The sequence below is a fragment of the Astyanax mexicanus genome, chromosome 21 (assembly GCF_023375975.1).
Source record: "Astyanax mexicanus isolate ESR-SI-001 chromosome 21, AstMex3_surface, whole genome shotgun sequence".
Classification (NCBI taxonomy): domain Eukaryota; kingdom Metazoa; phylum Chordata; class Actinopteri; order Characiformes; family Acestrorhamphidae; genus Astyanax; species Astyanax mexicanus.
This window is the reverse complement of record NC_064428.1, coordinates 246323-268098: the sequence shown is the minus strand read 5'-3', so window position 1 is coordinate 268098 and position 21776 is coordinate 246323. Positions and strand designations below refer to the sequence as shown.

The 21776-nt window shown below is 46.6% G+C and overlaps 93 non-coding genes and 2 pseudogenes across 93 annotated transcripts; all 95 read right to left on the bottom strand.

Moving 5' to 3' along the window:
- Nucleotides 1-62: 62 nt before the first annotated feature.
- LOC125786274 (5S ribosomal RNA) lies at nt 63-181 on the bottom strand. Its single transcript, XR_007428397.1, has one exon. It is a non-coding gene; the product is annotated as a 5S ribosomal RNA (ribosomal RNA).
- Nucleotides 182-291: 110 nt separating this feature from the next.
- LOC125786459 (5S ribosomal RNA) lies at nt 292-410 on the bottom strand. The gene has a single exon (XR_007428565.1). It is a non-coding gene; the product is annotated as a 5S ribosomal RNA (ribosomal RNA).
- Nucleotides 411-520: 110 nt separating this feature from the next.
- On the bottom strand, nt 521-639 carry LOC125786472 (5S ribosomal RNA). The gene has a single exon (XR_007428577.1). It is a non-coding gene; the product is annotated as a 5S ribosomal RNA (ribosomal RNA).
- Nucleotides 640-749: 110 nt separating this feature from the next.
- On the bottom strand, nt 750-868 carry LOC125786566 (5S ribosomal RNA). The gene has a single exon (XR_007428663.1). It is a non-coding gene; the product is annotated as a 5S ribosomal RNA (ribosomal RNA).
- Nucleotides 869-978: 110 nt separating this feature from the next.
- On the bottom strand, nt 979-1087 carry LOC125786158 (5S ribosomal RNA; annotated as a pseudogene).
- Nucleotides 1088-1197: 110 nt separating this feature from the next.
- Nucleotides 1198-1316, bottom strand: LOC125786272 (5S ribosomal RNA). The gene has a single exon (XR_007428395.1). It is a non-coding gene; the product is annotated as a 5S ribosomal RNA (ribosomal RNA).
- Nucleotides 1317-1426: 110 nt separating this feature from the next.
- Nucleotides 1427-1545, bottom strand: LOC125786527 (5S ribosomal RNA). Its single transcript, XR_007428628.1, has one exon. It is a non-coding gene; the product is annotated as a 5S ribosomal RNA (ribosomal RNA).
- Nucleotides 1546-1655: 110 nt separating this feature from the next.
- LOC125786271 (5S ribosomal RNA) lies at nt 1656-1774 on the bottom strand. Its single transcript, XR_007428394.1, has one exon. It is a non-coding gene; the product is annotated as a 5S ribosomal RNA (ribosomal RNA).
- Nucleotides 1775-1884: 110 nt separating this feature from the next.
- On the bottom strand, nt 1885-2003 carry LOC125786406 (5S ribosomal RNA). The gene has a single exon (XR_007428516.1). It is a non-coding gene; the product is annotated as a 5S ribosomal RNA (ribosomal RNA).
- Nucleotides 2004-2113: 110 nt separating this feature from the next.
- Nucleotides 2114-2232, bottom strand: LOC125786270 (5S ribosomal RNA). The gene has a single exon (XR_007428393.1). It is a non-coding gene; the product is annotated as a 5S ribosomal RNA (ribosomal RNA).
- Nucleotides 2233-2342: 110 nt separating this feature from the next.
- LOC125786521 (5S ribosomal RNA) lies at nt 2343-2461 on the bottom strand. Its single transcript, XR_007428622.1, has one exon. It is a non-coding gene; the product is annotated as a 5S ribosomal RNA (ribosomal RNA).
- Nucleotides 2462-2571: 110 nt separating this feature from the next.
- Nucleotides 2572-2690, bottom strand: LOC125786269 (5S ribosomal RNA). The gene has a single exon (XR_007428392.1). It is a non-coding gene; the product is annotated as a 5S ribosomal RNA (ribosomal RNA).
- Nucleotides 2691-2800: 110 nt separating this feature from the next.
- Nucleotides 2801-2919, bottom strand: LOC125786268 (5S ribosomal RNA). Its single transcript, XR_007428391.1, has one exon. It is a non-coding gene; the product is annotated as a 5S ribosomal RNA (ribosomal RNA).
- A 110-nt stretch (nt 2920-3029) lies between these two features.
- On the bottom strand, nt 3030-3148 carry LOC125786267 (5S ribosomal RNA). The gene has a single exon (XR_007428390.1). It is a non-coding gene; the product is annotated as a 5S ribosomal RNA (ribosomal RNA).
- Nucleotides 3149-3258: 110 nt separating this feature from the next.
- On the bottom strand, nt 3259-3377 carry LOC125786512 (5S ribosomal RNA). Its single transcript, XR_007428614.1, has one exon. It is a non-coding gene; the product is annotated as a 5S ribosomal RNA (ribosomal RNA).
- A 110-nt stretch (nt 3378-3487) lies between these two features.
- LOC125786266 (5S ribosomal RNA) lies at nt 3488-3606 on the bottom strand. The gene has a single exon (XR_007428389.1). It is a non-coding gene; the product is annotated as a 5S ribosomal RNA (ribosomal RNA).
- A 110-nt stretch (nt 3607-3716) lies between these two features.
- LOC125786264 (5S ribosomal RNA) lies at nt 3717-3835 on the bottom strand. The gene has a single exon (XR_007428388.1). It is a non-coding gene; the product is annotated as a 5S ribosomal RNA (ribosomal RNA).
- Nucleotides 3836-3945: 110 nt separating this feature from the next.
- LOC125786263 (5S ribosomal RNA) lies at nt 3946-4064 on the bottom strand. Its single transcript, XR_007428387.1, has one exon. It is a non-coding gene; the product is annotated as a 5S ribosomal RNA (ribosomal RNA).
- A 110-nt stretch (nt 4065-4174) lies between these two features.
- LOC125786262 (5S ribosomal RNA) lies at nt 4175-4293 on the bottom strand. The gene has a single exon (XR_007428386.1). It is a non-coding gene; the product is annotated as a 5S ribosomal RNA (ribosomal RNA).
- A 110-nt stretch (nt 4294-4403) lies between these two features.
- LOC125786260 (5S ribosomal RNA) lies at nt 4404-4522 on the bottom strand. Its single transcript, XR_007428384.1, has one exon. It is a non-coding gene; the product is annotated as a 5S ribosomal RNA (ribosomal RNA).
- Nucleotides 4523-4632: 110 nt separating this feature from the next.
- Nucleotides 4633-4751, bottom strand: LOC125786457 (5S ribosomal RNA). Its single transcript, XR_007428563.1, has one exon. It is a non-coding gene; the product is annotated as a 5S ribosomal RNA (ribosomal RNA).
- Nucleotides 4752-4861: 110 nt separating this feature from the next.
- Nucleotides 4862-4983, bottom strand: LOC125786691 (5S ribosomal RNA). The gene has a single exon (XR_007428777.1). It is a non-coding gene; the product is annotated as a 5S ribosomal RNA (ribosomal RNA).
- A 110-nt stretch (nt 4984-5093) lies between these two features.
- LOC125786259 (5S ribosomal RNA) lies at nt 5094-5212 on the bottom strand. The gene has a single exon (XR_007428383.1). It is a non-coding gene; the product is annotated as a 5S ribosomal RNA (ribosomal RNA).
- A 110-nt stretch (nt 5213-5322) lies between these two features.
- LOC125786412 (5S ribosomal RNA) lies at nt 5323-5441 on the bottom strand. Its single transcript, XR_007428521.1, has one exon. It is a non-coding gene; the product is annotated as a 5S ribosomal RNA (ribosomal RNA).
- Nucleotides 5442-5551: 110 nt separating this feature from the next.
- LOC125786258 (5S ribosomal RNA) lies at nt 5552-5670 on the bottom strand. Its single transcript, XR_007428382.1, has one exon. It is a non-coding gene; the product is annotated as a 5S ribosomal RNA (ribosomal RNA).
- Nucleotides 5671-5780: 110 nt separating this feature from the next.
- On the bottom strand, nt 5781-5899 carry LOC125786257 (5S ribosomal RNA). Its single transcript, XR_007428381.1, has one exon. It is a non-coding gene; the product is annotated as a 5S ribosomal RNA (ribosomal RNA).
- Nucleotides 5900-6009: 110 nt separating this feature from the next.
- On the bottom strand, nt 6010-6128 carry LOC125786441 (5S ribosomal RNA). The gene has a single exon (XR_007428549.1). It is a non-coding gene; the product is annotated as a 5S ribosomal RNA (ribosomal RNA).
- Nucleotides 6129-6238: 110 nt separating this feature from the next.
- Nucleotides 6239-6357, bottom strand: LOC125786256 (5S ribosomal RNA). Its single transcript, XR_007428380.1, has one exon. It is a non-coding gene; the product is annotated as a 5S ribosomal RNA (ribosomal RNA).
- Nucleotides 6358-6467: 110 nt separating this feature from the next.
- LOC125786255 (5S ribosomal RNA) lies at nt 6468-6586 on the bottom strand. The gene has a single exon (XR_007428379.1). It is a non-coding gene; the product is annotated as a 5S ribosomal RNA (ribosomal RNA).
- A 110-nt stretch (nt 6587-6696) lies between these two features.
- Nucleotides 6697-6815, bottom strand: LOC125786253 (5S ribosomal RNA). The gene has a single exon (XR_007428378.1). It is a non-coding gene; the product is annotated as a 5S ribosomal RNA (ribosomal RNA).
- Nucleotides 6816-6925: 110 nt separating this feature from the next.
- On the bottom strand, nt 6926-7044 carry LOC125786252 (5S ribosomal RNA). Its single transcript, XR_007428377.1, has one exon. It is a non-coding gene; the product is annotated as a 5S ribosomal RNA (ribosomal RNA).
- A 110-nt stretch (nt 7045-7154) lies between these two features.
- On the bottom strand, nt 7155-7273 carry LOC125786251 (5S ribosomal RNA). The gene has a single exon (XR_007428376.1). It is a non-coding gene; the product is annotated as a 5S ribosomal RNA (ribosomal RNA).
- A 110-nt stretch (nt 7274-7383) lies between these two features.
- Nucleotides 7384-7502, bottom strand: LOC125786411 (5S ribosomal RNA). The gene has a single exon (XR_007428520.1). It is a non-coding gene; the product is annotated as a 5S ribosomal RNA (ribosomal RNA).
- Nucleotides 7503-7612: 110 nt separating this feature from the next.
- On the bottom strand, nt 7613-7731 carry LOC125786250 (5S ribosomal RNA). The gene has a single exon (XR_007428375.1). It is a non-coding gene; the product is annotated as a 5S ribosomal RNA (ribosomal RNA).
- A 109-nt stretch (nt 7732-7840) lies between these two features.
- Nucleotides 7841-7959, bottom strand: LOC125786532 (5S ribosomal RNA). The gene has a single exon (XR_007428632.1). It is a non-coding gene; the product is annotated as a 5S ribosomal RNA (ribosomal RNA).
- A 110-nt stretch (nt 7960-8069) lies between these two features.
- LOC125786248 (5S ribosomal RNA) lies at nt 8070-8188 on the bottom strand. Its single transcript, XR_007428373.1, has one exon. It is a non-coding gene; the product is annotated as a 5S ribosomal RNA (ribosomal RNA).
- Nucleotides 8189-8298: 110 nt separating this feature from the next.
- LOC125786247 (5S ribosomal RNA) lies at nt 8299-8417 on the bottom strand. Its single transcript, XR_007428372.1, has one exon. It is a non-coding gene; the product is annotated as a 5S ribosomal RNA (ribosomal RNA).
- A 110-nt stretch (nt 8418-8527) lies between these two features.
- Nucleotides 8528-8646, bottom strand: LOC125786246 (5S ribosomal RNA). The gene has a single exon (XR_007428371.1). It is a non-coding gene; the product is annotated as a 5S ribosomal RNA (ribosomal RNA).
- A 110-nt stretch (nt 8647-8756) lies between these two features.
- Nucleotides 8757-8875, bottom strand: LOC125786559 (5S ribosomal RNA). The gene has a single exon (XR_007428657.1). It is a non-coding gene; the product is annotated as a 5S ribosomal RNA (ribosomal RNA).
- A 110-nt stretch (nt 8876-8985) lies between these two features.
- Nucleotides 8986-9104, bottom strand: LOC125786245 (5S ribosomal RNA). The gene has a single exon (XR_007428370.1). It is a non-coding gene; the product is annotated as a 5S ribosomal RNA (ribosomal RNA).
- A 109-nt stretch (nt 9105-9213) lies between these two features.
- On the bottom strand, nt 9214-9332 carry LOC125786244 (5S ribosomal RNA). Its single transcript, XR_007428369.1, has one exon. It is a non-coding gene; the product is annotated as a 5S ribosomal RNA (ribosomal RNA).
- A 110-nt stretch (nt 9333-9442) lies between these two features.
- On the bottom strand, nt 9443-9561 carry LOC125786242 (5S ribosomal RNA). The gene has a single exon (XR_007428368.1). It is a non-coding gene; the product is annotated as a 5S ribosomal RNA (ribosomal RNA).
- A 110-nt stretch (nt 9562-9671) lies between these two features.
- On the bottom strand, nt 9672-9790 carry LOC125786241 (5S ribosomal RNA). The gene has a single exon (XR_007428367.1). It is a non-coding gene; the product is annotated as a 5S ribosomal RNA (ribosomal RNA).
- Nucleotides 9791-9900: 110 nt separating this feature from the next.
- LOC125786240 (5S ribosomal RNA) lies at nt 9901-10019 on the bottom strand. Its single transcript, XR_007428366.1, has one exon. It is a non-coding gene; the product is annotated as a 5S ribosomal RNA (ribosomal RNA).
- A 110-nt stretch (nt 10020-10129) lies between these two features.
- On the bottom strand, nt 10130-10248 carry LOC125786550 (5S ribosomal RNA). Its single transcript, XR_007428649.1, has one exon. It is a non-coding gene; the product is annotated as a 5S ribosomal RNA (ribosomal RNA).
- Nucleotides 10249-10358: 110 nt separating this feature from the next.
- Nucleotides 10359-10477, bottom strand: LOC125786239 (5S ribosomal RNA). The gene has a single exon (XR_007428365.1). It is a non-coding gene; the product is annotated as a 5S ribosomal RNA (ribosomal RNA).
- Nucleotides 10478-10587: 110 nt separating this feature from the next.
- Nucleotides 10588-10706, bottom strand: LOC125786238 (5S ribosomal RNA). Its single transcript, XR_007428364.1, has one exon. It is a non-coding gene; the product is annotated as a 5S ribosomal RNA (ribosomal RNA).
- A 109-nt stretch (nt 10707-10815) lies between these two features.
- Nucleotides 10816-10934, bottom strand: LOC125786236 (5S ribosomal RNA). The gene has a single exon (XR_007428362.1). It is a non-coding gene; the product is annotated as a 5S ribosomal RNA (ribosomal RNA).
- Nucleotides 10935-11044: 110 nt separating this feature from the next.
- LOC125786213 (5S ribosomal RNA) lies at nt 11045-11163 on the bottom strand. The gene has a single exon (XR_007428341.1). It is a non-coding gene; the product is annotated as a 5S ribosomal RNA (ribosomal RNA).
- A 110-nt stretch (nt 11164-11273) lies between these two features.
- Nucleotides 11274-11392, bottom strand: LOC125786235 (5S ribosomal RNA). The gene has a single exon (XR_007428361.1). It is a non-coding gene; the product is annotated as a 5S ribosomal RNA (ribosomal RNA).
- Nucleotides 11393-11502: 110 nt separating this feature from the next.
- On the bottom strand, nt 11503-11621 carry LOC125786234 (5S ribosomal RNA). The gene has a single exon (XR_007428360.1). It is a non-coding gene; the product is annotated as a 5S ribosomal RNA (ribosomal RNA).
- A 110-nt stretch (nt 11622-11731) lies between these two features.
- On the bottom strand, nt 11732-11850 carry LOC125786549 (5S ribosomal RNA). The gene has a single exon (XR_007428648.1). It is a non-coding gene; the product is annotated as a 5S ribosomal RNA (ribosomal RNA).
- Nucleotides 11851-11960: 110 nt separating this feature from the next.
- Nucleotides 11961-12079, bottom strand: LOC125786233 (5S ribosomal RNA). The gene has a single exon (XR_007428359.1). It is a non-coding gene; the product is annotated as a 5S ribosomal RNA (ribosomal RNA).
- Nucleotides 12080-12189: 110 nt separating this feature from the next.
- Nucleotides 12190-12308, bottom strand: LOC125786231 (5S ribosomal RNA). The gene has a single exon (XR_007428358.1). It is a non-coding gene; the product is annotated as a 5S ribosomal RNA (ribosomal RNA).
- Nucleotides 12309-12418: 110 nt separating this feature from the next.
- Nucleotides 12419-12537, bottom strand: LOC125786230 (5S ribosomal RNA). The gene has a single exon (XR_007428357.1). It is a non-coding gene; the product is annotated as a 5S ribosomal RNA (ribosomal RNA).
- A 110-nt stretch (nt 12538-12647) lies between these two features.
- On the bottom strand, nt 12648-12766 carry LOC125786637 (5S ribosomal RNA). The gene has a single exon (XR_007428728.1). It is a non-coding gene; the product is annotated as a 5S ribosomal RNA (ribosomal RNA).
- A 110-nt stretch (nt 12767-12876) lies between these two features.
- LOC125786229 (5S ribosomal RNA) lies at nt 12877-12995 on the bottom strand. Its single transcript, XR_007428356.1, has one exon. It is a non-coding gene; the product is annotated as a 5S ribosomal RNA (ribosomal RNA).
- Nucleotides 12996-13105: 110 nt separating this feature from the next.
- On the bottom strand, nt 13106-13224 carry LOC125786228 (5S ribosomal RNA). Its single transcript, XR_007428355.1, has one exon. It is a non-coding gene; the product is annotated as a 5S ribosomal RNA (ribosomal RNA).
- A 110-nt stretch (nt 13225-13334) lies between these two features.
- LOC125786636 (5S ribosomal RNA) lies at nt 13335-13453 on the bottom strand. The gene has a single exon (XR_007428727.1). It is a non-coding gene; the product is annotated as a 5S ribosomal RNA (ribosomal RNA).
- Nucleotides 13454-13563: 110 nt separating this feature from the next.
- Nucleotides 13564-13682, bottom strand: LOC125786227 (5S ribosomal RNA). Its single transcript, XR_007428354.1, has one exon. It is a non-coding gene; the product is annotated as a 5S ribosomal RNA (ribosomal RNA).
- Nucleotides 13683-13792: 110 nt separating this feature from the next.
- LOC125786000 (5S ribosomal RNA) lies at nt 13793-13911 on the bottom strand. The gene has a single exon (XR_007428256.1). It is a non-coding gene; the product is annotated as a 5S ribosomal RNA (ribosomal RNA).
- Nucleotides 13912-14021: 110 nt separating this feature from the next.
- Nucleotides 14022-14140, bottom strand: LOC125786492 (5S ribosomal RNA). The gene has a single exon (XR_007428595.1). It is a non-coding gene; the product is annotated as a 5S ribosomal RNA (ribosomal RNA).
- A 110-nt stretch (nt 14141-14250) lies between these two features.
- On the bottom strand, nt 14251-14369 carry LOC125786644 (5S ribosomal RNA). Its single transcript, XR_007428734.1, has one exon. It is a non-coding gene; the product is annotated as a 5S ribosomal RNA (ribosomal RNA).
- Nucleotides 14370-14479: 110 nt separating this feature from the next.
- Nucleotides 14480-14598, bottom strand: LOC125786634 (5S ribosomal RNA). Its single transcript, XR_007428725.1, has one exon. It is a non-coding gene; the product is annotated as a 5S ribosomal RNA (ribosomal RNA).
- Nucleotides 14599-14708: 110 nt separating this feature from the next.
- Nucleotides 14709-14827, bottom strand: LOC125786226 (5S ribosomal RNA). Its single transcript, XR_007428353.1, has one exon. It is a non-coding gene; the product is annotated as a 5S ribosomal RNA (ribosomal RNA).
- Nucleotides 14828-14937: 110 nt separating this feature from the next.
- LOC125786625 (5S ribosomal RNA) lies at nt 14938-15056 on the bottom strand. Its single transcript, XR_007428717.1, has one exon. It is a non-coding gene; the product is annotated as a 5S ribosomal RNA (ribosomal RNA).
- A 110-nt stretch (nt 15057-15166) lies between these two features.
- Nucleotides 15167-15285, bottom strand: LOC125786608 (5S ribosomal RNA). The gene has a single exon (XR_007428701.1). It is a non-coding gene; the product is annotated as a 5S ribosomal RNA (ribosomal RNA).
- Nucleotides 15286-15395: 110 nt separating this feature from the next.
- Nucleotides 15396-15514, bottom strand: LOC125786607 (5S ribosomal RNA). The gene has a single exon (XR_007428700.1). It is a non-coding gene; the product is annotated as a 5S ribosomal RNA (ribosomal RNA).
- Nucleotides 15515-15624: 110 nt separating this feature from the next.
- LOC125786224 (5S ribosomal RNA) lies at nt 15625-15743 on the bottom strand. The gene has a single exon (XR_007428351.1). It is a non-coding gene; the product is annotated as a 5S ribosomal RNA (ribosomal RNA).
- Nucleotides 15744-15853: 110 nt separating this feature from the next.
- LOC125786223 (5S ribosomal RNA) lies at nt 15854-15972 on the bottom strand. Its single transcript, XR_007428350.1, has one exon. It is a non-coding gene; the product is annotated as a 5S ribosomal RNA (ribosomal RNA).
- Nucleotides 15973-16082: 110 nt separating this feature from the next.
- LOC125786548 (5S ribosomal RNA) lies at nt 16083-16201 on the bottom strand. The gene has a single exon (XR_007428647.1). It is a non-coding gene; the product is annotated as a 5S ribosomal RNA (ribosomal RNA).
- A 110-nt stretch (nt 16202-16311) lies between these two features.
- Nucleotides 16312-16430, bottom strand: LOC125786222 (5S ribosomal RNA). The gene has a single exon (XR_007428349.1). It is a non-coding gene; the product is annotated as a 5S ribosomal RNA (ribosomal RNA).
- Nucleotides 16431-16540: 110 nt separating this feature from the next.
- LOC125786220 (5S ribosomal RNA) lies at nt 16541-16659 on the bottom strand. The gene has a single exon (XR_007428348.1). It is a non-coding gene; the product is annotated as a 5S ribosomal RNA (ribosomal RNA).
- Nucleotides 16660-16769: 110 nt separating this feature from the next.
- LOC125786038 (5S ribosomal RNA) lies at nt 16770-16888 on the bottom strand (annotated as a pseudogene).
- Nucleotides 16889-16998: 110 nt separating this feature from the next.
- On the bottom strand, nt 16999-17117 carry LOC125786219 (5S ribosomal RNA). Its single transcript, XR_007428347.1, has one exon. It is a non-coding gene; the product is annotated as a 5S ribosomal RNA (ribosomal RNA).
- Nucleotides 17118-17227: 110 nt separating this feature from the next.
- LOC125786558 (5S ribosomal RNA) lies at nt 17228-17346 on the bottom strand. Its single transcript, XR_007428656.1, has one exon. It is a non-coding gene; the product is annotated as a 5S ribosomal RNA (ribosomal RNA).
- Nucleotides 17347-17455: 109 nt separating this feature from the next.
- Nucleotides 17456-17574, bottom strand: LOC125786218 (5S ribosomal RNA). Its single transcript, XR_007428346.1, has one exon. It is a non-coding gene; the product is annotated as a 5S ribosomal RNA (ribosomal RNA).
- A 110-nt stretch (nt 17575-17684) lies between these two features.
- On the bottom strand, nt 17685-17803 carry LOC125786217 (5S ribosomal RNA). Its single transcript, XR_007428345.1, has one exon. It is a non-coding gene; the product is annotated as a 5S ribosomal RNA (ribosomal RNA).
- Nucleotides 17804-17913: 110 nt separating this feature from the next.
- Nucleotides 17914-18032, bottom strand: LOC125786216 (5S ribosomal RNA). The gene has a single exon (XR_007428344.1). It is a non-coding gene; the product is annotated as a 5S ribosomal RNA (ribosomal RNA).
- A 110-nt stretch (nt 18033-18142) lies between these two features.
- Nucleotides 18143-18261, bottom strand: LOC125786215 (5S ribosomal RNA). The gene has a single exon (XR_007428343.1). It is a non-coding gene; the product is annotated as a 5S ribosomal RNA (ribosomal RNA).
- Nucleotides 18262-18371: 110 nt separating this feature from the next.
- LOC125786214 (5S ribosomal RNA) lies at nt 18372-18490 on the bottom strand. Its single transcript, XR_007428342.1, has one exon. It is a non-coding gene; the product is annotated as a 5S ribosomal RNA (ribosomal RNA).
- A 110-nt stretch (nt 18491-18600) lies between these two features.
- On the bottom strand, nt 18601-18719 carry LOC125786212 (5S ribosomal RNA). Its single transcript, XR_007428340.1, has one exon. It is a non-coding gene; the product is annotated as a 5S ribosomal RNA (ribosomal RNA).
- A 110-nt stretch (nt 18720-18829) lies between these two features.
- On the bottom strand, nt 18830-18948 carry LOC125786211 (5S ribosomal RNA). The gene has a single exon (XR_007428339.1). It is a non-coding gene; the product is annotated as a 5S ribosomal RNA (ribosomal RNA).
- Nucleotides 18949-19058: 110 nt separating this feature from the next.
- LOC125786209 (5S ribosomal RNA) lies at nt 19059-19177 on the bottom strand. Its single transcript, XR_007428338.1, has one exon. It is a non-coding gene; the product is annotated as a 5S ribosomal RNA (ribosomal RNA).
- Nucleotides 19178-19287: 110 nt separating this feature from the next.
- LOC125786208 (5S ribosomal RNA) lies at nt 19288-19406 on the bottom strand. Its single transcript, XR_007428337.1, has one exon. It is a non-coding gene; the product is annotated as a 5S ribosomal RNA (ribosomal RNA).
- A 110-nt stretch (nt 19407-19516) lies between these two features.
- On the bottom strand, nt 19517-19635 carry LOC125786534 (5S ribosomal RNA). Its single transcript, XR_007428634.1, has one exon. It is a non-coding gene; the product is annotated as a 5S ribosomal RNA (ribosomal RNA).
- Nucleotides 19636-19745: 110 nt separating this feature from the next.
- On the bottom strand, nt 19746-19864 carry LOC125786207 (5S ribosomal RNA). The gene has a single exon (XR_007428336.1). It is a non-coding gene; the product is annotated as a 5S ribosomal RNA (ribosomal RNA).
- Nucleotides 19865-19974: 110 nt separating this feature from the next.
- LOC125786206 (5S ribosomal RNA) lies at nt 19975-20093 on the bottom strand. The gene has a single exon (XR_007428335.1). It is a non-coding gene; the product is annotated as a 5S ribosomal RNA (ribosomal RNA).
- Nucleotides 20094-20203: 110 nt separating this feature from the next.
- LOC125786205 (5S ribosomal RNA) lies at nt 20204-20322 on the bottom strand. The gene has a single exon (XR_007428334.1). It is a non-coding gene; the product is annotated as a 5S ribosomal RNA (ribosomal RNA).
- A 110-nt stretch (nt 20323-20432) lies between these two features.
- LOC125786204 (5S ribosomal RNA) lies at nt 20433-20551 on the bottom strand. The gene has a single exon (XR_007428333.1). It is a non-coding gene; the product is annotated as a 5S ribosomal RNA (ribosomal RNA).
- Nucleotides 20552-20661: 110 nt separating this feature from the next.
- On the bottom strand, nt 20662-20780 carry LOC125786203 (5S ribosomal RNA). The gene has a single exon (XR_007428332.1). It is a non-coding gene; the product is annotated as a 5S ribosomal RNA (ribosomal RNA).
- Nucleotides 20781-20890: 110 nt separating this feature from the next.
- Nucleotides 20891-21009, bottom strand: LOC125786202 (5S ribosomal RNA). Its single transcript, XR_007428331.1, has one exon. It is a non-coding gene; the product is annotated as a 5S ribosomal RNA (ribosomal RNA).
- A 110-nt stretch (nt 21010-21119) lies between these two features.
- Nucleotides 21120-21238, bottom strand: LOC125786633 (5S ribosomal RNA). Its single transcript, XR_007428724.1, has one exon. It is a non-coding gene; the product is annotated as a 5S ribosomal RNA (ribosomal RNA).
- Nucleotides 21239-21348: 110 nt separating this feature from the next.
- On the bottom strand, nt 21349-21467 carry LOC125786200 (5S ribosomal RNA). Its single transcript, XR_007428329.1, has one exon. It is a non-coding gene; the product is annotated as a 5S ribosomal RNA (ribosomal RNA).
- Nucleotides 21468-21577: 110 nt separating this feature from the next.
- Nucleotides 21578-21696, bottom strand: LOC125786624 (5S ribosomal RNA). The gene has a single exon (XR_007428716.1). It is a non-coding gene; the product is annotated as a 5S ribosomal RNA (ribosomal RNA).
- Between the last annotated feature and the right edge of the window lie 80 nt (nt 21697-21776).

Genomic DNA, 21776 nt, shown 5'->3' with positions numbered 1-21776 from the left:
GGTTTCAGATAACAAACTAGTAATGTATAACAAGACCATGGTAATGGAAGCAAGAGGGGAAAAGCTTACAGCACCTGGTATTCCCAGGTGGTCTCCCATCCAAGTACTAACCAGGCCAAACCCTGCTTAGCTTCCGAGATCAGACGAGATCGGGCGTTCTCAGGGTAGTGTGACCGTAAGCCATTGCAGAGCTCTCATCAAGACTACTTATGCAACTTCATCTATGTTGGGTTTCAGATAACAAACTAGTAATGTATAACAAGACCATGGTAATGGAAGCAAGAGGGGAAAAGCTTACAGCACCTGGTATTCCCAGGTGGTCTCCCATCCAAGTACTAACCAGGCCAAACCCTGCTTAGCTTCCGAGATCAGACGAGATCGGGCGTTCTCAGGGTAGTGTCACCGTAAGCCATTGCAGAGCTCTCATCAAGACTACTTATGCAACTTCCTCTATGTTGGGTTTCAGATAACAAACTAGTAATGTATAACAAGACCATGGTAATGGAAGCAAGAGGGGAAAAGCTTACAGCACCTGGTATTCCCAGGTGGTCTCCCATCCAAGTACTAACCAGGCCAAACCCTGCTTAGCTTCCGAGATCAGACGAGATCAGGCGTTCTCAGGGTAGTGTGACCGTAAGCCATTGCAGAGCTCTCATCAAGACTACTTATGCAACTTCATCTATGTTGGGTTTCAGATAACAAACTAGTAATGTATAACAAGACCATGGTAATGGAAGCAAGAGGGGAAAAGCTTACAGCACCTGGTATTCCCAGGTGGTCTCCCATCCAAGTACTAACCAGGCCAAACCCTGCTTAGCTTCCGAGATCAGACTAGATCGGGCGTTCTCAGGGTAGTGTGACCGTAAGCCATTGCAGAGCTCTCATCAAGACTACTTATGCAACTTCATCTATGTTGGGTTTCAGATAACAAACTAGTAATGTATAACAAGACCATGGTAATGGAAGCAAGAGGGGAAAAGCTTACAGCACCTGGTATTCCCCCATCCAAGTACTAACCAGACCAAACCCTGCTTAGCTTCCGAGATCAGACGAGATCGGGCTTTCTCAGGGTAGTGTGACCGTAAGCCATTGCAGAGCTCTCATCACGACTACTTATGCTACTTCATCTATGTTGGGTTTCAGATAACAAACTAGTAATGTATAACAAGACCATGGTAATGGAAGCAAGAGGGGAAAAGCTTACAGCACCTGGTATTCCCAGGTGGTCTCCCATCCAAGTACTAACCAGGCCAAACCCTGCTTAGCTTCCGAGATCAGACGAGATCGGGCGTTCTCAGGGTAGTGTGACCGTAAGCCATTGCAGAGCTCTCATCAAGACTACTTATGCAACTTCATCTATGTTGGGTTTCAGATAACAAACTAGTAATGTATAACAAGACCATGGTAATGGAAGCAAGAGGGGAAAAGCTTACAGCACCTGGTATTCCCAGGTGGTCTCCCATCCATGTACTAACCAGGCCAAACCCTGCTTAGCTTCCGAGATCAGACGAGATCGGGCGTTCTCAGGGTAGTGTGACCGTAAGCCATTGCAGAGCTCTCATCAAGACTACTTATGCAACTTCATCTATGTTGGGTTTCAGATAACAAACTAGTAATGTATAACAAGACCATGGTAATGGAAGCAAGAGGGGAAAAGCTTACAGCACCTGGTATTCCCAGGTGGTCTCCCATCCAAGTACTAACCAGGCCAAACCCTGCTTAGCTTCCGAGATCAGACGAGATCGGGCGTTCTCAGGGTAGTGTGACCGTAAGCCATTGCAGAGCTCTCATCAAGACTACTTATGCAACTTCATCTATGTTGGGTTTCAGATAACAAACTAGTAATGTATAACAAGACCATGGTAATGGAAGCAAGAGGGGAAAAGCTTACAGCACCTGGTATTCCCAGGTGGTCTCCCATCTAAGTACTAACCAGGCCAAACCCTGCTTAGCTTCCGAGATCAGACGAGATCGGGCGTTCTCAGGGTAGTGTGACCGTAAGCCGTTGCAGAGCTCTCATCAAGACTACTTATGCAACTTCATCTATGTTGGGTTTCAGATAACAAACTAGTAATGTATAACAAGACCATGGTAATGGAAGCAAGAGGGGAAAAGCTTACAGCACCTGGTATTCCCAGGTGGTCTCCCATCCAAGTACTAACCAGGCCAAACCCTGCTTAGCTTCCGAGATCAGACGAGATCGGGCGTTCTCAGGGTAGTGTGACCGTAAGCCATTGCAGAGCTCTCATCAAGACTACTTATGCAACTTCATCTATGTTGGGTTTCAGATAACAAACTAGTAATGTATAACAAGACCATGGTAATGGAAGCAAGAGGGGAAAAGCTTACAGCACCTGGTATTCCCAGGTGGTCTCCCATCCAAGTACTAACCAGGACAAACCCTGCTTAGCTTCCGAGATCAGACGAGATCGGGCGTTCTCAGGGTAGTGTGACCGTAAGCCATTGCAGAGCTCTCATCAAGACTACTTATGCAAGTTCATCTATGTTGGGTTTCAGATAACAAACTAGTAATGTATAACAAGACCATGGTAATGGAAGCAAGAGGGGAAAAGCTTACAGCACCTGGTATTCCCAGGTGGTCTCCCATCCAAGTACTAACCAGGCCAAACCCTGCTTAGCTTCCGAGATCAGACGAGATCGGGCGTTCTCAGGGTAGTGTGACCGTAAGCCATTGCAGAGCTCTCATCAAGACTACTTATGCAACTTCATCTATGTTGGGTTTCAGATAACAAACTAGTAATGTATAACAAGACCATGGTAATGGAAGCAAGAGGGGAAAAGCTTACAGCACCTGGTATTCCCAGGTGGTCTCCCATCCAAGTACTAACCAGGCCAAACCCTGCTTAGCTTCCGAGATCAGACGAGATCGGGCGTTCTCAGGGTAGTGTGACCGTAAGCCATTGCAGAGCTCTCATCAAGACTACTTATGCAACTTCATCTATGTTGGGTTTCAGATAACAAACTAGTAATGTATAACAAGACCATGGTAATGGAAGCAAGAGGGAAAAAGCTTACAGCACCTGGTATTCCCAGGTGGTCTCCCATCCAAGTACTAACCAGGCCAAACCCTGCTTAGCTTCCGAGATCAGACGAGATCGGGCGTTCTCAGGGTAGTGTGACCGTAAGCCGTTGCAGAGCTCTCATCAAGACTACTTATGCAACTTCATCTATGTTGGGTTTCAGATAACAAACTAGTAATGTATAACAAGACCATGGTAATGGAAGCAAGAGGGGAAAAGCTTACAGCACCTGGTATTCCCAGGTGGTCTCCCATCCAAGTACTAACCAGGCCAAACCCTGCTTAGCCTCCGAGATCAGACGAGATCGGGCGTTCTCAGGGTAGTGTGACCGTAAGCCATTGCAGAGCTCTCATCAAGACTACTTATGCAACTTCATCTATGTTGGGTTTCAGATAACAAACTAGTAATGTATAACAAGACCATGGTAATGGAAGCAAGAGGGGAAAAGCTTACAGCACCTGGTATTCCCAGGTGGTCTCCCATCCAAGTACTAACCAGGCCAAACCCTGCTTAGCTTCCGAGATCAGACGAGATCGGGCGTTCTCAGGGTAGTGTGACCGTAAGCCGTTGCAGAGCTCTCATCAAGACTACTTATGCAACTTCATCTATGTTGGGTTTCAGATAACAAACTAGTAATGTATAACAAGACCATGGTAATGGAAGCAAGAGGGGAAAAGCTTACAGCACCTGGTATTCCCAGGTGGTCTCCCATCCAAGTACTAACCAGGCCAAACCCTGCTTAGCTTCCGAGATCAGACGAGATCGGGCGTTCTCAGGGTAGTGTGACCGTAAGCCATTGCAGAGCTCTCATCAAGACTACTTATGCAACTTCATCTATGTTGGGTTTCAGATAACAAACTAGTAATGTATAACAAGACCATGGTAATGGAAGCAAGAGGGGAAAAGCTTACAGCACCTGGTATTCCCAGGTGGTCTCCCATCCAAGTACTAACCAGGCCAAACCCTGCTTAGCTTCCGAGATCAGACGAGATCGGGCGTTCTCAGGGTAGTGTGACCGTAAGCCATTGCAGAGCTCTCATCAAGACTACTTATGCAACTTCATCTATGTTGGGTTTCAGATAACAAACTAGTAATGTATAACAAGACCATGGTAATGGAAGCAAGAGGGGAAAAGCTTACAGCACCTGGTATTCCCAGGTGGTCTCCCATCCAAGTACTAACCAGGCCAAACCCTGCTTAGCTTCCGAGATCAGACGAGATCGGGCGTTCTCAGGGTAGTGTGACCGTAAGCCATTGCAGAGCTCTCATCAAGACTACTTATGCAACTTCATCTATGTTGGGTTTCAGATAACAAACTAGTAATGTATAACAAGACCATGGTAATGGAAGCAAGAGGGGAAAAGCTTACAGCACCTGGTATTCCCAGGTGGTCTCCCATCCAAGTACTAACCAGGCCAAACCCTGCTTAGCTTCCGAGATCAGACGAGATCGGGCGTTCTCAGGGTAGTGTGACCGTAAGCCATTGCAGAGCTCTCATCAAGACTACTTATGCAACTTCATCTATGTTGGGTTTCAGATAACAAACTAGTAATGTATAACAAGACCATGGTAATGGAAGCAAGAGGGGAAAAGCTTACAGCACCTGGTATTCCCAGGTGGTCTCCCATCCAAGTACTAACCAGGCCAAACCCTGCTTAGCTTCCGAGATCAGACGAGATCGGGCGTTCTCAGGGTAGTGTCACCGTAAGCCATTGCAGAGCTCTCATCAAGACTACTTATGCAACTTCCTCTATGTTGGGTTTCAGATAACAAACTAGTAATGTATAACAAGACCATGGTAATGGAAGCAAGAGGGGAAAAGCTTACAGCACCTGGTATTCCCAGGTGGTCTCCCATCCAAGTACTAACCAGGCCAAACCCTGCTTAGCTTCCGAGATCAGACGAGATCAGGCGGCGTTCTCAGGGTAGTGTGACCGTAAGCCATTGCAGAGCTCTCATCAAGACTACTTATGCAACTTCATCTATGTTGGGTTTCAGATAACAAACTAGTAATGTATAACAAGACCATGGTAATGGAAGCAAGAGGGGAAAAGCTTACAGCACCTGGTATTCCCAGGTGGTCTCCCATCCAAGTACTAACCAGGCCAAACCCTGCTTAGCTTCCGAGATCAGACGAGATCGGGCGTTCTCAGGGTAGTGTGACCGTAAGCCATTGCAGAGCTCTCATCAAGACTACTTATGCAACTTCATCTATGTTGGGTTTCAGATAACAAACTAGTAATGTATAACAAGACCATGGTAATGGAAGCAAGAGGGGAAAAGCTTACAGCACCTGGTATTCCCAGGTGGTCTCCCATCCAAGTACTAACCAGGCCAAACCCTGCTTAGCTTCCGAGATCAGACGAGATCGGGCGTTCTCAGGGTAGTGTGACCGTAAACCATTGCAGAGCTCTCATCAAGACTACTTATGCAACTTCATCTATGTTGGGTTTCAGATAACAAACTAGTAATGTATAACAAGACCATGGTAATGGAAGTAAGAGGGGAAAAGCTTACAGCACCTGGTATTCCCAGGTGGTCTCCCATCCAAGTACTAACCAGGCCAAACCCTGCTTAGCTTCCGAGATCAGACGAGATCGGGCGTTCTCAGGGTAGTGTGACCGTAAGCCATTGCAGAGCTCTCATCAAGACTACTTATGCAACTTCATCTATGTTGGGTTTCAGATAACAAACTAGTAATGTATAACAAGACCATGGTAATGGAAGCAAGAGGGGAAAAGCTTACAGCACCTGGTATTCCCAGGTGGTCTCCCATCCAAGTACTAACCAGGCCAAACCCTGCTTAGCTTCCGAGATCAGACGAGATCGGGCGTTCTCAGGGTAGTGTGACCGTAAGCCATTGCAGAGCTCTCATCAAGACTACTTATGCAACTTCATCTATGTTGGGTTTCAGATAACAAACTAGTAATGTATAACAAGACCATGGTAATGGAAGCAAGAGGGGAAAAGCTTACAGCACCTGGTATTCCCAGGTGGTCTCCCATCCAAGTACTAACCAGGCCAAACCCTGCTTAGCTTCCGAGATCAGACGAGATCGGGCGTTCTCAGAGTAGTGTGACCGTAAGCCATTGCAGAGCTCTCATCAAGACTACTTATGCAACTTCATCTATGTTGGGTTTCAGATAACAAACTAGTAATGTATAACAAGACCATGGTAATGGAAGCAAGAGGGGAAAAGCTTACAGCACCTGGTATTCCCAGGTGGTCTCCCATCCAAGTACTAACCAGGCCAAACCCTGCTTAGCTTCCGAGATCAGACGAGATCGGGCGTTCTCAGGGTAGTGTGACCGTAAGCCATTGCAGAGCTCTCATCAAGACTACTTATGCAACTTCATCTATGTTGGGTTTCAGATAACAAACTAGTAATGTATAACAAGACCATGGTAATGGAAGCAAGAGGGGAAAAGCTTACAGCACCTGGTATTCCCAGGTGGTCTCCCATCCAAGTACTAACCAGGCCAAACCCTGCTTAGCTTCCGAGATCAGACGAGATCGGGCGTTCTCAGGGTAGTGTGACCGTAAGCCATTGCAGAGCTCTCATCAAGACTACTTATGCAACTTCATCTATGTTGGGTTTCAGATAACAAACTAGTAATGTATAACAAGACCATGGTAATGGAAGCAAGAGGGGAAAAGCTTACAGCACCTGGTATTCCCAGGTGGTCTCCCATCCAAGTACTAACCAGGCCAAACCCTGCTTAGCTTCCGAGATCAGACGAGATCGGGCGTTCTCAGGGTAGTGTGACCGTAAGCCATTGCAGAGCTCTCATCAAGACTACTTATGCAACTTCATCTATGTTGGGTTTCAGATAACAAACTAGTAATGTATAACAAGACCATGGTAATGGAAGCAAGAGGGGAAAAGCTTACAGCACCTGGTATTCCCAGGTGGTCTCCCATCCAAGTACTAACCAGGCCAAACCCTGCTTAGCTTCCGAGATCAGACGAGATCGGGCGTTCTCAGGGTAGTGTGACCGTAAGCCATTGCAGAGCTCTCATCAAGACTACTTATGCAACTTCATCTATGTTGGGTTTCAGATAACAAACTAGTAATGTATAACAAGACCATGGTAATGGAAGCAAGAGGGGAAAAGCTTACAGCACCTGGTATTCCCAGGTGGTCTCCCATCCAAGTACTAACCAGGCCAAACCCTGCTTAGCTTCCGAGATCAGACGAGATCGGGCGTTCTCAGGGTAGTGTGACCGTAAGCCATTGCAGAGCTCTCATCAAGACTACTTATGCAACTTCATCTATGTTGGGTTTCAGATAACAAACTAGTAATGTATAACAAGACCATGGTAATGGAAGCAAGAGGGGAAAAGCTTACAGCACCTGGTATTCCCAGGTGGTCTCCCATCCAAGTACTAACCAGGCCAAACCCTGCTTAGCTTCCGAGATCAGACGAGATCGGGCGTTCTCAGGGTAGTGTGACCGTAAACCATTGCAGAGCTCTCATCAAGACTACTTATGCAACTTCATCTATGTTGGGTTTCAGATAACAAACTAGTAATGTATAACAAGACCATGGTAATGGAAGTAAGAGGGGAAAAGCTTACAGCACCTGGTATTCCCAGGTGGTCTCCCATCCAAGTACTAACCAGGCCAAACCCTGCTTAGCTTCCGAGATCAGACGAGATCGGGCGTTCTCAGGGTAGTGTGACCGTAAGCCATTGCAGAGCTCTCATCAAGACTACTTATGCAACTTCATCTATGTTGGGTTTCAGATACAAACTAGTAATGTATAACAAGACCATGGTAATGGAAGCAAGAGGGGAAAAGCTTACAGCACCTGGTATTCCCAGGTGGTCTCCCATCCAAGTACTAACCAGGCCAAATCCTGCTTAGCTTCCGAGATCAGACGAGATCGGGCGTTCTCAGGGTAGTGTGACCGTAAGCCATTGCAGAGCTCTCATCAAGACTACTTATGCAACTTCATCTATGTTGGGTTTCAGACAACAAACTAGTAATGTATAACAAGACCATGGTAATGGAAGCAAGAGGGGAAAAGCTTACAGCACCTGGTATTCCCAGGTGGTCTCCCATCCAAGTACTAACCAGGCCAAACCCTGCTTAGCTTCCGAGATCAGACGAGATCGGGCGTTCTCAGGGTAGTGTGACCGTAAGCCATTGCAGAGCTCTCATCAAGACTACTTATGCAACTTCATCTATGTTGGGTTTCAGATAACAAACTAGTAATGTATAACAAGACCATGGTAATGGAAGCAAGAGGGGAAAAGCTTACAGCACCTGGTATTCCCAGGTGGTCTCCCATCCAAGTACTAACCAGGCCAAACCCTGCTTAGCTTCCGAGATCAGACGAGATCGGGCGTTCTCAGGGTAGTGTGACCGTAAGCCATTGCAGAGCTCTCATCAAGACTACTTATGCAACTTCATCTATGTTGGGTTTCAGATAACAAACTAGTAATGTATAACAAGACCATGGTAATGGAAGCAAGAGGGGAAAAGCTTACAGCACCTGGTATTCCCAGGTGGTCTCCCATCCAAGTACTAACCAGGCCAAACCCTGCTTAGCTTCCGAGATCAGACGAGATCGGGCGTTCTCAGGGTAGTGTGACCGTAAGCCATTGCAGAGCTCTCATCAAGACTACTTATGCAATTTCATCTATGTTGGGTTTCAGATAACAAACTAGTAATGTATAACAAGACCATGGTAATGGAAGCAAGAGGGGAAAAGCTTACAGCACCTGGTATTCCCAGGTGGTCTCCCATCCAAGTACTAACCAGGCCAAACCCTGCTTAGCTTCTGAGATCAGACGAGATCGGGAGTTCTCAGGGTAGTGTGACCGTAAGCCGTTGCAGAGCTCTCATCAAGACTACTTATGCAACTTCATCTATGTTGGGTTTCAGATAACAAACTAGTAATGTATAACAAGACCATGGTAATGGAAGCAAGAGGGGAAAAGCTTACAGCACCTGGTATTCCCAGGTGGTCTCCCATCCAAGTACTAACCAGGCCAAACCCTGCTTAGCTTCCGAGATCAGACGAGATCGGGCGTTCTCAGGGTAGTGTGACCGTAAGCCATTGCAGAGCTCTCATCAAGACTACTTATGCAACTTCATCTATGTTGGGTTTCAGATAACAAACTAGTAATGTATAACAAGACCATGGTAATGGAAGCAAAAGGGAAAAGCTTACAGCACCTGGTATTCCCAGGTGGTCTCCCATCCAAGTACTAACCAGGCCAAACCCTGCTTAGCTTCCGAGATCAGACGAGATCGGGCGTTCTCAGGGTAGTGTGACCGTAAGCCGTTGCAGAGCTCTCATCAAGACTACTTATGCAACTTCATCTATGTTGGGTTTCAGACAACAAACTAGTAATGTATAACAAGACCATGGTAATGGAAGCAAGAGGGGAAAAGCTTACAGCACCTGGTATTCCCAGGTGGTCTCCCATCCAAGTACTAACCAGGCCAAACCCTGCTTAGCTTCCGAGATCAGACGAGATCGGGCGTTCTCAGGGTAGTGTGACCGTAAGCCATTGCAGCGCTCTCATCAAGACTACTTATGCAACTTCATCTATGTTGGGTTTCAGATAACAAACTAGTAATGTATAACAAGACCATGGTAATGGAAGCAAGAGGGCAAAAGCTTACAGCACCTGGTATTCCCAGGTGGTCTCCCATCCAAGTACTAACCAGGCCAAACCCTGCTTAGCTTCCGAGATCAGACGAGATCGGGCGTTCTCAGGGTAGTGTGACCGTAAGCCATTGCAGAGCTCTCATCAAGACTACTTATGCAACTTCATCTATGTTGGGTTTCAGATAACAAACTAGTAATGTATAACAAGACCATGGTAATGGAAGCAAGAGGGGAAAAGCTTACAGCACCTGGTATTCCCAGGTGGTCTCCCATCCAAGTACTAACCAGGCCAAACCCTGCTTAGCTTCCGAGATCAGACGAGATCGGGCGTTCTCAGGGTAGTGTGACCGTAAGCCATTGCAGAGCTCTCATCAAGACTACTTATGCAATTTCATCTATGTTGGGTTTCAGATAACAAACTAGTAATGTATAACAAGACCATGGTAATGGAAGCAAGAGGGGAAAAGCTTACAGCACCTGGTATTCCCAGGTGGTCTCCCATCCAAGTACTAACCAGGCCAAACCCTGCTTAGCTTCTGAGATCAGACGAGATCGGGCGTTCTCAGGGTAGTGTGACCGTAAGCCGTTGCAGAGCTCTCATCAAGACTACTTATGCAACTTCATCTATGTTGGGTTTCAGATAACAAACTAGTAATGTATAACAAGACCATGGTAATGGAAGCAAGAGGGGAAAAGCTTACAGCACCTGGTATTCCCAGGTGGTCTCCCATCCAAGTACTAACCAGGCCAAACCCTGCTTAGCTTCCGAGATCAGACGAGATCGGGCGTTCTCAGGGTAGTGTGACCGTAAGCCATTGCAGAGCTCTCATCAAGACTACTTATGCAACTTCATCTATGTTGGGTTTCAGATAACAAACTAGTAATGTATAACAAGACCATGGTAATGGAAGCAAGAGGGGAAAAGCTTACAGCACCTGGTATTCCCAGGTGGTCTCCCATCCAAGTACTAACCAGGCCAAACCCTGCTTAGCTTCCGAGATCAGACGAGATCGGGCGTTCTCAGGGTAGTGTGACCGTAAGCCATTGCAGAGCTCTCATCAAGACTACTTATGCAACTTCATCTATGTTGGGTTTCAGATAACAAACTAGTAATGTATAACAAGACCATGGTAATGGAAGCAAAAGGGAAAAGCTTACAGCACCTGGTATTCCCAGGTGGTCTCCCATCCAAGTACTAACCAGGCCAAACCCTGCTTAGCTTCCGAGATCAGACGAGATCGGGCGTTCTCAGGGTAGTGTGACCGTAAGCCGTTGCAGAGCTCTCATCAAGACTACTTATGCAACTTCATCTATGTTGGGTTTCAGACAACAAACTAGTAATGTATAACAAGACCATGGTAATGGAAGCAAGAGGGGAAAAGCTTACAGCACCTGGTATTCCCAGGTGGTCTCCCATCCAAGTACTAACCAGGCCAAACCCTGCTTAGCTTCCGAGATCAGACGAGATCGGGCGCTCTCAGGGTAGTGTGACCGTAAGCCATTGCAGCGCTCTCATCAAGACTACTTATGCAACTTCATCTATGTTGGGTTTCAGATAACAAACTAGTAATGTATAACAAGACCATGGTAATGGAAGCAAGAGGGCAAAAGCTTACAGCACCTGGTATTCCCAGGTGGTCTCCCATCCAAGTACTAACCAGGCCAAACCCTGCTTAGCTTCCGAGATCAGACGAGATCGGGCGTTCTCAGGGTAGTGTGACCGTAAGCCATTGCAGAGCTCTCATCAAGACTACTTATGCAACTTCATCTATGTTGGGTTTCAGATAACAAACTAGTAATGTATAACAAGACCATGGTAATGGAAGCAAGAGGGGAAAAGCTTACAGCACCTGGTATTCCCAGGTGGTCTCCCATCCAAGTACTAACCAGGCCAAACCCTGCTTAGCTTCCGAGATCAGACGAGATCGGGCGTTCTCAGGGTAGTGTGACCGTAAGCCATTGCAGAGCTCTCATCAAGACTACTTATGCAATTTCATCTATGTTGGGTTTCAGATAACAAACTAGTAATGTATAACAAGACCATGGTAATGGAAGCAAGAGGGGAAAAGCTTACAGCACCTGGTATTCCCAGGTGGTCTCCCATCCAAGTACTAACCAGGCCAAACCCTGCTTAGCTTCTGAGATCAGACGAGATCGGGCGTTCTCAGGGTAGTGTGACCGTAAGCCGTTGCAGAGCTCTCATCAAGACTACTTATGCAACTTCATCTATGTTGGGTTTCAGATAACAAACTAGTAATGTATAACAAGACCATGGTAATGGAAGCAAGAGGGGAAAAGCTTACAGCACCTGGTATTCCCAGGTGGTCTCCCATCCAAGTACTAACCAGGCCAAACCCTGCTTAGCTTCCGAGATCAGACGAGATCGGGCGTTCTCAGGGTAGTGTGACCGTAAGCCATTGCAGAGCTCTCATCAAGACTACTTATGCAACTTCATCTATGTTGGGTTTCAGATAACAAACTAGTAATGTATAACAAGACCATGGTAATGGAAGCAAGAGGGGAAAAGCTTACAGCACCTGGTATTCCCAGGTGGTCTCCCATCCAAGTACTAACCAGGCCAAACCCTGCTTAGCTTCCGAGATCAGACGAGATCGGGCGTTCTCAGGGTAGTGTGACCGTAAGCCGTTGCAGAGCTCTCATCAAGACTACTTATGCAACTTCATCTATGTTGGGTTTCAGATAACAAACTAGTAATGTATAACAAGACCATGGTAATGGAAGCAAGAGGGGAAAAGCTTACAGCACCTGGTATTCCCAGGTGGTCTCCCATCCAAGTACTAACCAGGCCAAACCCTGCTTAGCTTCCGAGATCAGACGAGATCGGGCGTTCTCAGGGTAGTGTGACCGTAAGCCATTGCAGAGCTCTCATCAAGACTACTTATGCAACTTCATCTATGTTTGGTTTCAGATAACAAACTAGTAATGTATAACAAGACCATGGTAATGGAAGCAAGAGGGGAAAAGCTTACAGCACCTGGTATTCCCAGGTGGTCTCCCATCCAAGTACTAACCAGGCCAAACCCTGCTTAGCTTCCAAGATCAGACGAGATCAGGCGTTCTCAGGGTAGTGTGACCGTAAGCCATTGCAGAGCTCTCATCAAGACTACTTATGCAACTTCATCTATGTTGGGTTTCAGATAACAAACTAGTAATGTATAACAAGACCATGGTAATGGAAGCAAGAGGGGAAAAGCTTACAGCACCTGGTATTCCCAGGTGGTCTCCCATCCAAGTACTAACCAGGCCAAACCCTGCTTAGCTTCCGAGATCAGACGAGATCGGGCGTTCTCAGGGTAGTGTGACCGTAAGCCGTTGCAGAGCTCTCATCAAGACTACTTATGCAACTTCATCTATGTTGGGTTTCAGATAACAAACTAGTAATGTATAACAAGACCATGGTAATGGAAGCAAGAGGGGAAAAGCTTACAGCACCTGGTATTCCCAGGTGGTCTCCCATCCAAGTACTAACCAGGCCAAACCCTGCTTAGCTTCCGAGATCAGACGAGATCGGGCGTTCTCAGGGTAGTGTGACCGTAAGCCATTGCAGAGCTCTCATCAAGACTACTTATGCAACTTCATCTATGTTTGGTTTCAGATAACAAACTAGTAATGTATAACAAGACCATGGTAATGGAAGCAAGAGGGGAAAAGCTTACAGCACCTGGTATTCCCAGGTGGTCTCCCATCCAAGTACTAACCAGGCCAAACCCTGCTTAGCTTCCAAGATCAGACGAGATCAGGCGTTCTCAGGGTAGTGTGACCGTAAGCCATTGCAGAGCTCTCATCAAGACTACTTATGCAACTTCATCTATGTTGGGTTTCAGATAACAAACTAGTAATGTATAACAAGACCATGGTAATGGAAGCAAGAGGGGAAAAGCTTACAGCACCTGGTATTCCCAGGTGGTCTCCCATCCAAGTACTAACCAGGCCAAACCCTGCTTAGCTTCCGAGATCAGACGAGATCGGGCGTTCTCAGGGTAGTGTGACCGTAAGCCATTGCAGAGCTCTCATCAAGACTACTTTTGCAACTTCATCTATGTTGGGTTTCAGATAACAAACTAGTAATGTATAACAAGACCATGGTAATGGAAGCAAGAGGGGAAAAGCTTACAGCACCTGGTATTCCCAGGTGGTCTGACATCCAAGTACTAACCAGGCCAAACCCTGCTTAGCTTCCGAGATCAGACGAGATCGGGCGTTCTCAGGGTAGTGTGACCGTAAGCCATTGCAGAGCTCTCATCAAGACTACTTATGCAACTTCATCTATGTTGGGTTTCAGATAACAAACTAGTAATGTATAACAAGACCATGGTAATGGAAGCAAGAGGGGAAAAGCTTACAGCACCTGGTATTCCCAGGTGATCTCCCATCCAAGTACTAACCAGGCCAAACCCTGCTTAGCTTCCGAGATCAGACGAGATCGGGCGTTCTCAGGGTAGTGTGACCGTAAGCCATTGCAGAGCTCTCATCAAAACTACTTATGCAACTTCATCTATGTTGGGTTTCAGATAACAAACTAGTAATGTATAACAAGACCATGGTAATGGAAGCAAGAGGGGAAAAGCTTACAGCACCTGGTATTCCCAGGTGGTCTCCCATCCAAGTACTAACCAGCCCAAACCCTGCTTAGCTTCCGAGATCAGACGAGATCGGGCGTTCTCAGGGTAGTGTGACCGTAAGCCATTGCAGAGCTCTCATCAAGACTACTTATGCAACTTCATCTATGTTGGGTTTCAGATAACAAACTAGTAATGTATAACAAGACCATGGTAATGGAAGCAAGAGGGGAAAAGCTTACAGCACCTGGTATTCCCAGGTGTTCTCCCATCCAAGTACTAACCAGGCCAAACCCTGCTTAGCTTCCGAGATCAGACGAGATCGGGCGTTCTCAGGGTAGTGTGACCGTAAGCCATTGCAGAGCTCTCATCAAGACTACTTATGCAACTTCATCTATGTTGGGTTTCAGATAACAAACTAGTAATGTATAACAAGACCATGGTAATGGAAGCAAGAGGGGAAAAGCTTACAGCACCTGGTATTCCCAGGTGGTCTCCCATCCAAGTACTAACCAGGCCAAACCCTGCTTAGCTTCCGAGATCAGACGAGATCGGGCGTTCTCAGGGTAGTGTGACCGTAAGCCATTGCAGAGCTCTCATCAAGACTACTTATGCAACTTCATCTATGTTGGGTTTCAGATAACAAACTAGTAATGTATAACAAGACCATGGTAATGGAAGCAAGAGGGGAAAAGCTTACAGCACCTGGTATTCCCAGGTGGTCTCCCTTACAAGTACTAACCAGGCCAAACCCTGCTTAGCTTCCGAGATCAGACGAGATCGGGCGTTCTCAGGGTAGTGTGACCGTAAGCCATTGCAGAGCTCTCATCAAGACTACTTATGCAACTTCATCTATGTTGGGTTTCAGATAACAAACTAGTAATGTATAACAAGACCATGGTAATGGAAGCAAGAGGGGAAAAGCTTACAGCACCTGGTATTCCCAGGTGGTCTCCCATCCAAGTACTAACCAGGCCAAACCCTGCTTAGCTTCCGAGATCAGACGAGAGCGGGCGTTCTCAGGGTAGTGTGACCGTAAGCCATTGCAGAGCTCTCATCAAGACTACTTATGCAACTTCATCTATGTTGGGTTTCAGATAACAAACTAGTAATGTATAACAAGACCATGGTAATGGAAGCAAGAGGGGAAAAGCTTACAGCACCTGGTATTCCCAGGTGGTCTCCCATCCAAGTACTAACCAGGCCAAACCCTGCTTAGCTTCCGAGATCAGACGAGAGCGGGCGTTCTCAGGGTAGTGTGACCGTAAGCCATTGCAGAGCTCTCATCAAGACTACTTATGCAACTTCATCTATGTTGGGTTTCAGATAACAAACTAGTAATGTATAACAAGACCATGGTAATGGAAGCAAGAGGGCAAAAGCTTACAGCACCTGGTATTCCCAGGTGGTCTCCCATCCAAGTACTAACCAGGCCAAACCCTGCTTAGCTTCCGAGATCAGACGAGATCGGGCGTTCTCAGGGTAGTGTGACCGTAAGCCATTGCAGAGCTCTCATCAAGACTACTTATGCAACTTCATCTATGTTGGGTTTCAGATAACAAACTAGTAATGTATAACAAGACCATGGTAATGGAAGCAAGAGGGGAAAAGCTTACAGCACCTGGTATTCCCAGGTGGTCTCCCATCCAAGTACTAACCAGGCCAAACCCTGCTTAGCTTCCGAGATCAGACGAGATCGGGCGTTCTCAGGGTAGTGTGACCGTAAGCCATTGCAGAGCTCTCATCAAGACTACTTATGCAATTTCATCTATGTTGGGTTTCAGATAAGAAACTAGTAATGTATAACAAGACCATGGTAATGGAAGCAAGAGGGGAAAAGCTTACAGCACCTGGTATTCCCAGGTGGTCTCCCATCCAAGTACTAACCAGGCCAAACCCTGCTTAGCTTCTGAGATCAGACGAGATCGGGCGTTCTCAGGGTAGTGTGACCGTAAGCCGTTGCAGAGCTCTCATCAAGACTACTTATGCAACTTCATCTATGTTGGGTTTCAGATAACAAACTAGTAATGTATAACAAGACCATGGTAATGGAAGCAAGAGGGGAAAAGCTTACAGCACCTGGTATTCCCAGGTGGTCTCCCATCCAAGTACTAACCAGGCCAAACCCTGCTTAGCTTCCGAGATCAGACGAGATCGGGCGTTCTCAGGGTAGTGTGACCGTAAGCCATCGCAGAGCTCTCATCAAGACTACTTATGCAACTTCATCTATGTTGGGTTTCAGATAACAAACTAGTAATGTATAACAAGACCATGGTAATGGAAGCAAGAGGGGAAAAGCTTACAGCACCTGGTATTCCCAGGTGGTCTCCCATCCAAGTACTAACCAGGCCAAACCCTGCTTAGCTTCCGAGATCAGACGAGATCGGGCGTTCTCAGGGTAGTGTGACCGTAAGCCGTTGCAGAGCTCTCATCAAGACTACTTATGCAACTTCATCTATGTTGGGTTTCAGATAACAAACTAGTAATGTATAACAAGACCATGGTAATGGAAGCAAGAGGGGAAAAGCTTACAGCACCTGGTATTCCCAGGTGGTCTCCCATCCAAGTACTAACCAGGCCAAATCCTGCTTAGCTTCCGAGATGAGACGAGATCGGGCGTTCTCAGGGTAGTGTGACCGTAAGCCATTGCAGAGCTCTCATCAAGACTACTTATGCAACTTCATCTATGTTGGGTTTCAGACAACAAACTAGTAATGTATAACAAGACCATGGTAATGGAAGCAAGAGGGGAAAAGCTTACAGCACCTGGTATTCCCAGGTGGTCTCCCATCCAAGTACTAACCAGGCCAAACCCTGCTTAGCTTCCGAGATCAGACGAGATCGGGCGTTCTCAGGGTAGTGTGACCGTAAGCCATTGCAGAGCTCTCATCAAGACTACTTATGCAACTTCATCTATGTTGGGTTTCAGATAACAAACTAGTAATGTATAACAAGACCATGGTAATGGAAGCAAGAGGGGAAAAGCTTACAGCACCTGGTATTCCCAGGTGGTCTCCCATCCAAGTACTAACCAGGCCAAACCCTGCTTAGCTTCTGAGATCAGACGAGATCGGGAGTTCTCAGGGTAGTGTGACCGTAAGCCGTTGCAGAGCTCTCATCAAGACTACTTATGCAACTTCATCTATGTTGGGTTTCAGATAAAAACTAGTAATGTATAACAAGACCATGGTAATGGAAGCAAGAGGGGAAAAGCTTACAGCACCTGGTATTCCCAGGTGGTCTCCCATCCAAGTACTAACCAGGCCAAACCCTGCTTAGCTTCCGAGATCAGACGAGATCGGGCGTTCTCAGGGTAGTGTGACCGTAAGCCATTGCAGAGCTCTCATCAAGACTACTTATGCAACTTCATCTATGTTGGGTTTCAGATAACAAACTAGTAATGTATAACAAGACCATGGTAATGGAAGCAAGAGGGGAAAAGCTTACAGCACCTGGTATTCCCAGGTGGTCTCCCATCCAAGTACTAACCAGGCCAAACCCTGCTTAGCTTCCGAGATCAGACGAGATCGGGCGTTCTCAGGGTAGTGTGACCGTAAGCCATTGCAGAGCTCTCATCAAGACTACTTATGCAACTTCATCTATGTTGGGTTTCAGATAACAAACTAGTAATGTATAACAAGACCATGGTAATGGAAGCAAGAGGGGAAAAGCTTACAGCACCTGGTATTCCCAGGTGGTCTCCCATCCAAGTACTAACCAGGCCAAACCCTGCTTAGCTTCCGAGATCAGACGAGATCGGGCGTTCTCAGGGTAGTGTGACCGTAAGCCATTGCAGAGCTCTCATCAAGACTACTTATGCAACTTCATCTATGTTGGGTTTCAGATAACAAACTAGTAATGTATAACAAGACCATGGTAATGGAAGCAAGAGGGGAAAAGCTTACAGCACCTGGTATTCCCAGGTGGTCTCCCATCCAAGTACTAACCAGGCCAAACCCTGCTTAGCTTCCGAGATCAGACGAGATCGGGCGTTCTCAGGGTAGTGTGACCGTAAGCCGTTGCAGAGCTCTCATCAAGACTACTTATGCAACTTCATCTATGTTGGGTTTCAGATAACAAACTAGTAATGTATAACAAGACCATGGTAATGGAAGCAAGAGGGGAAAAGCTTACAGCACCTGGTATTCCCAGGTGGTCTCCCATCCAAGTACTAACCAGGCCAAACCCTGCTTAGCTTCCGAGATCAGACGAGATCGGGCGTTCTCAGGGTAGTGTGACCGTAAGCCATTGCAGAGCTCTCATCAAGACTACTTATGCAACTTCATCTATGTTGGGTTTCAGATAACAAACTAGTAATGTATAACAAGACCATGGTAATGGAAGCAAGAGGGGAAAAGCTTACAGCACCTGGTATTCCCAGGTGGTCTCCCATCCAAGTACTAACCAGGCCAAACCCTGCTTAGCTTCCGAGATCAGACGAGATCGGGCGTTCTCAGGGTAGTGTGACCGTAAGCCATTGCAGAGCTCTCATCAAGACTACTTATGCAACTTCATCTATGTTGGGTTTCAGATAACAAACTAGTAATGTATAACAAGACCATGGTAATGGAAGCAAGAGGGGAAAAGCTTACAGCACCTGGTATTCCCAGGTGGTCTCCCATCCAAGTACTAACCAGGCCAAACCCTGCTTAGCTTCCGAGATCAGACGAGATCGGGCGTTCTCAGGGTAGTGTGACCGTAAGCCATTGCAGAGCTCTCATCAAGACTACTTATGCAACTTCATCTATGTTGGGTTTCAGATAACAAACTAGTAATGTATAACAAGACCATGGTAATGGAAGCAAGAGGGGAAAAGCTTACAGCACCTGGTATTCCCAGGTGGTCTCCCATCCAAGTACTAACCAGGCCAAACCCTGCTTAGCTTCCGAGATCAGACGAGATCGGGCGTTCTCAGGGTAGTGTGACCGTAAGCCATTGCAGAGCTCTCATCAAGACTACTTATGCAACTTCATCTATGTTGGGTTTCAGATAACAAACTAGTAATGTATAACAAGACCATGGTAATGGAAGCAAGAGGGGAAAAGCTTACAGCACCTGGTATTCCCAGGTGGTCTCCCATCCAAGTACTAACCAGGCCAAACCCTGCTTAGCTTCCGAGATCAGACGAGATCGGGCGTTCTCAGGGTAGTGTGACCGTAAGCCATTGCAGAGCTCTCATCAAGACTACTTATGCAACTTCATCTATGTTGGGTTTCAGATAACAAACTAGTAATGTATAACAAGACCATGGTAATGGAAGCAAGAGGGGAAAAGCTTACAGCACCTGGTATTCCCAGGTGGTCTCCCATCCAAGTACTAACCAGGCCAAACCCTGCTTAGCTTCCGAGATCAGACGAGATCGGGCGTTCTCAGAATAGTGTGACCGTAAGCCATTGCAGAGCTCTCATCAAGACTACTTATGCAACTTCATCTATGTTGGGTTTCAGATAACAAACTAGTAATGTATAACAAGACCATGGTAATGGAAGCAAGAGGGGAAAAGCTTACAGCACCTGGTATTCCCAGGTGGTCTCCCATCCAAGTACTAACCAGGCCAAACCCTGCTTAGCTTCCGAGATCAGACGAGATCGGGCGTTCTCAGGGTAGTGTGACCGTAAGCCATTGCAGAGCTCTCATCAAGACTACTTATGCAACTTCATCTATGTTGGGTTTCAGATAACAAACTAGTAATGTATAACAAGACCATGGTAATGGAAGCAAGAGGGGAAAAGCTTACAGCACCTGGTATTCCCAGGTGGTCTCCCATCCAAGTACTAACCAGGCCAAACCCTGCTTAGCTTCCGAGATCAGACGAGATCGGGCGTTCTCAGGGTAGTGTGACCGTAAGCCGTTGCAGAGCTCTCATCAAGACTACTTATGCAACTTCATCTATGTTGGGTTTCAGATAACAAACTAGTAATGTATAACAAGACCATGGTAATGGAAGCAAGAGGGGAAAAGCTTACAGCACCTGGTATTCCCAGGTGGTCTCCCATCCAAGTACTAACCAGGCCAAACCCTGCTTAGCTTCCGAGATCAGACGAGATCGGGCGTTCTCAGGGTAGTGTGACCGTAAGCCATTGCAGAGCTCTCATCAAGACTACTTATGCAACTTCATCTATGTTGGGTTTCAGATAACAAACTAGTAATGTATAACAAGACCATGGTAATGGAAGCAAGAGGGGAAAAGCTTACAGCACCTGGTATTCCCAGGTGGTCTCCCATCCAAGTACTAACCAGGCCAAACCCTGCTTAGCTTCCGAGATCAGACGAGATCGGGCGTTCTCAGGGTAGTGTGACCGTAAGCCATTGCAGAGCTCTCATCAAGACTACTTATGCAACTTCATCTATGTTGGGTTTCAGATAACAAACTAGTAATGTATAACAAGACCATGGTAATGGAAGCAAGAGGGGAAAAGCTTACAGCACCTGGTATTCCCAGGTGGTCTCCCATCCAAGTACTAACCAGGCCAAACCCTGCTTAGCTTCCGAGATCAGACGAGATCGGGCGTTCTCAGGGTAGTGTGACCGTAAGCCATTGCAGAGCTCTCATCAAGACTACTTATGCAACTTCATCTATGTTGGGTTTCAGATAACAAACTAGTAATGTATAACAAGACGATGGTAATGGAAGCAAGAGGGGAAAAGCTTACAGCACCTGGTATTCCCAGGTGGTCTCCCATCCAAGTACTAACCAGGCCAAACCCTGCTTAGCTTCCGAGATCAGACGAGATCGGGCGTTCTCAGGGTAGTGTGACCGTAAGCCATTGCAGAGCTCTCATCAAGACTACTTATGCAACTTCATCTATGTTGGGTTTCAGATAACAAACTAGTAATGTATAACAAGACCATGGTAATGGAAGCAAGAGGGGAAAAGCTTACAGCACCTGGTATTCCCAGGTGTTCTCCCATCCAAGTACTAACCAGGCCAAACCCTGCTTAGCTTCCGAGATCAGACGAGATCGGGCGTTCTCAGGGTAGTGTGACCGTAAGCCATTGCAGAGCTCTCATCAAGACTACTTATGCAACTTCATCTATGTTGGGTTTCAGATAACAAACTAGTAATGTATAACAAGACCATGGTAATGGAAGCAAGAGGGGAAAAGCTTACAGCACCTGGTATTCCCAGGTGGTCTCCCATCCAAGTACTAACCAGGCCAAACCCTGCTTAGCTTCCGAGATCAGACGAGATCGGGCGTTCTCAGGGTAGTGTGACCGTAAGCCATTGCAGAGCTCTCATCAAGACTACTTATGCAACTTCATCTATGTTGGGTTTCAGATAACAAACTAGTAATGTATAACAAGACCATGGTAATGGAAGCAAGAGGGGAAAAGCTTACAGCACCTGGTATTCCCAGGTGGTCTCCCTTACAAGTACTAACCAGGCCAAACCCTGCTTAGCTTCCGAGATCAGACGAGATCGGGCGTTCTCAGGGTAGTGTGACCGTAAGCCATTGCAGAGCTCTCATCAAGACTACTTATGCAACTTCATCTATGTTGGGTTTCAGATAACAAACTAGTAATGTATAACA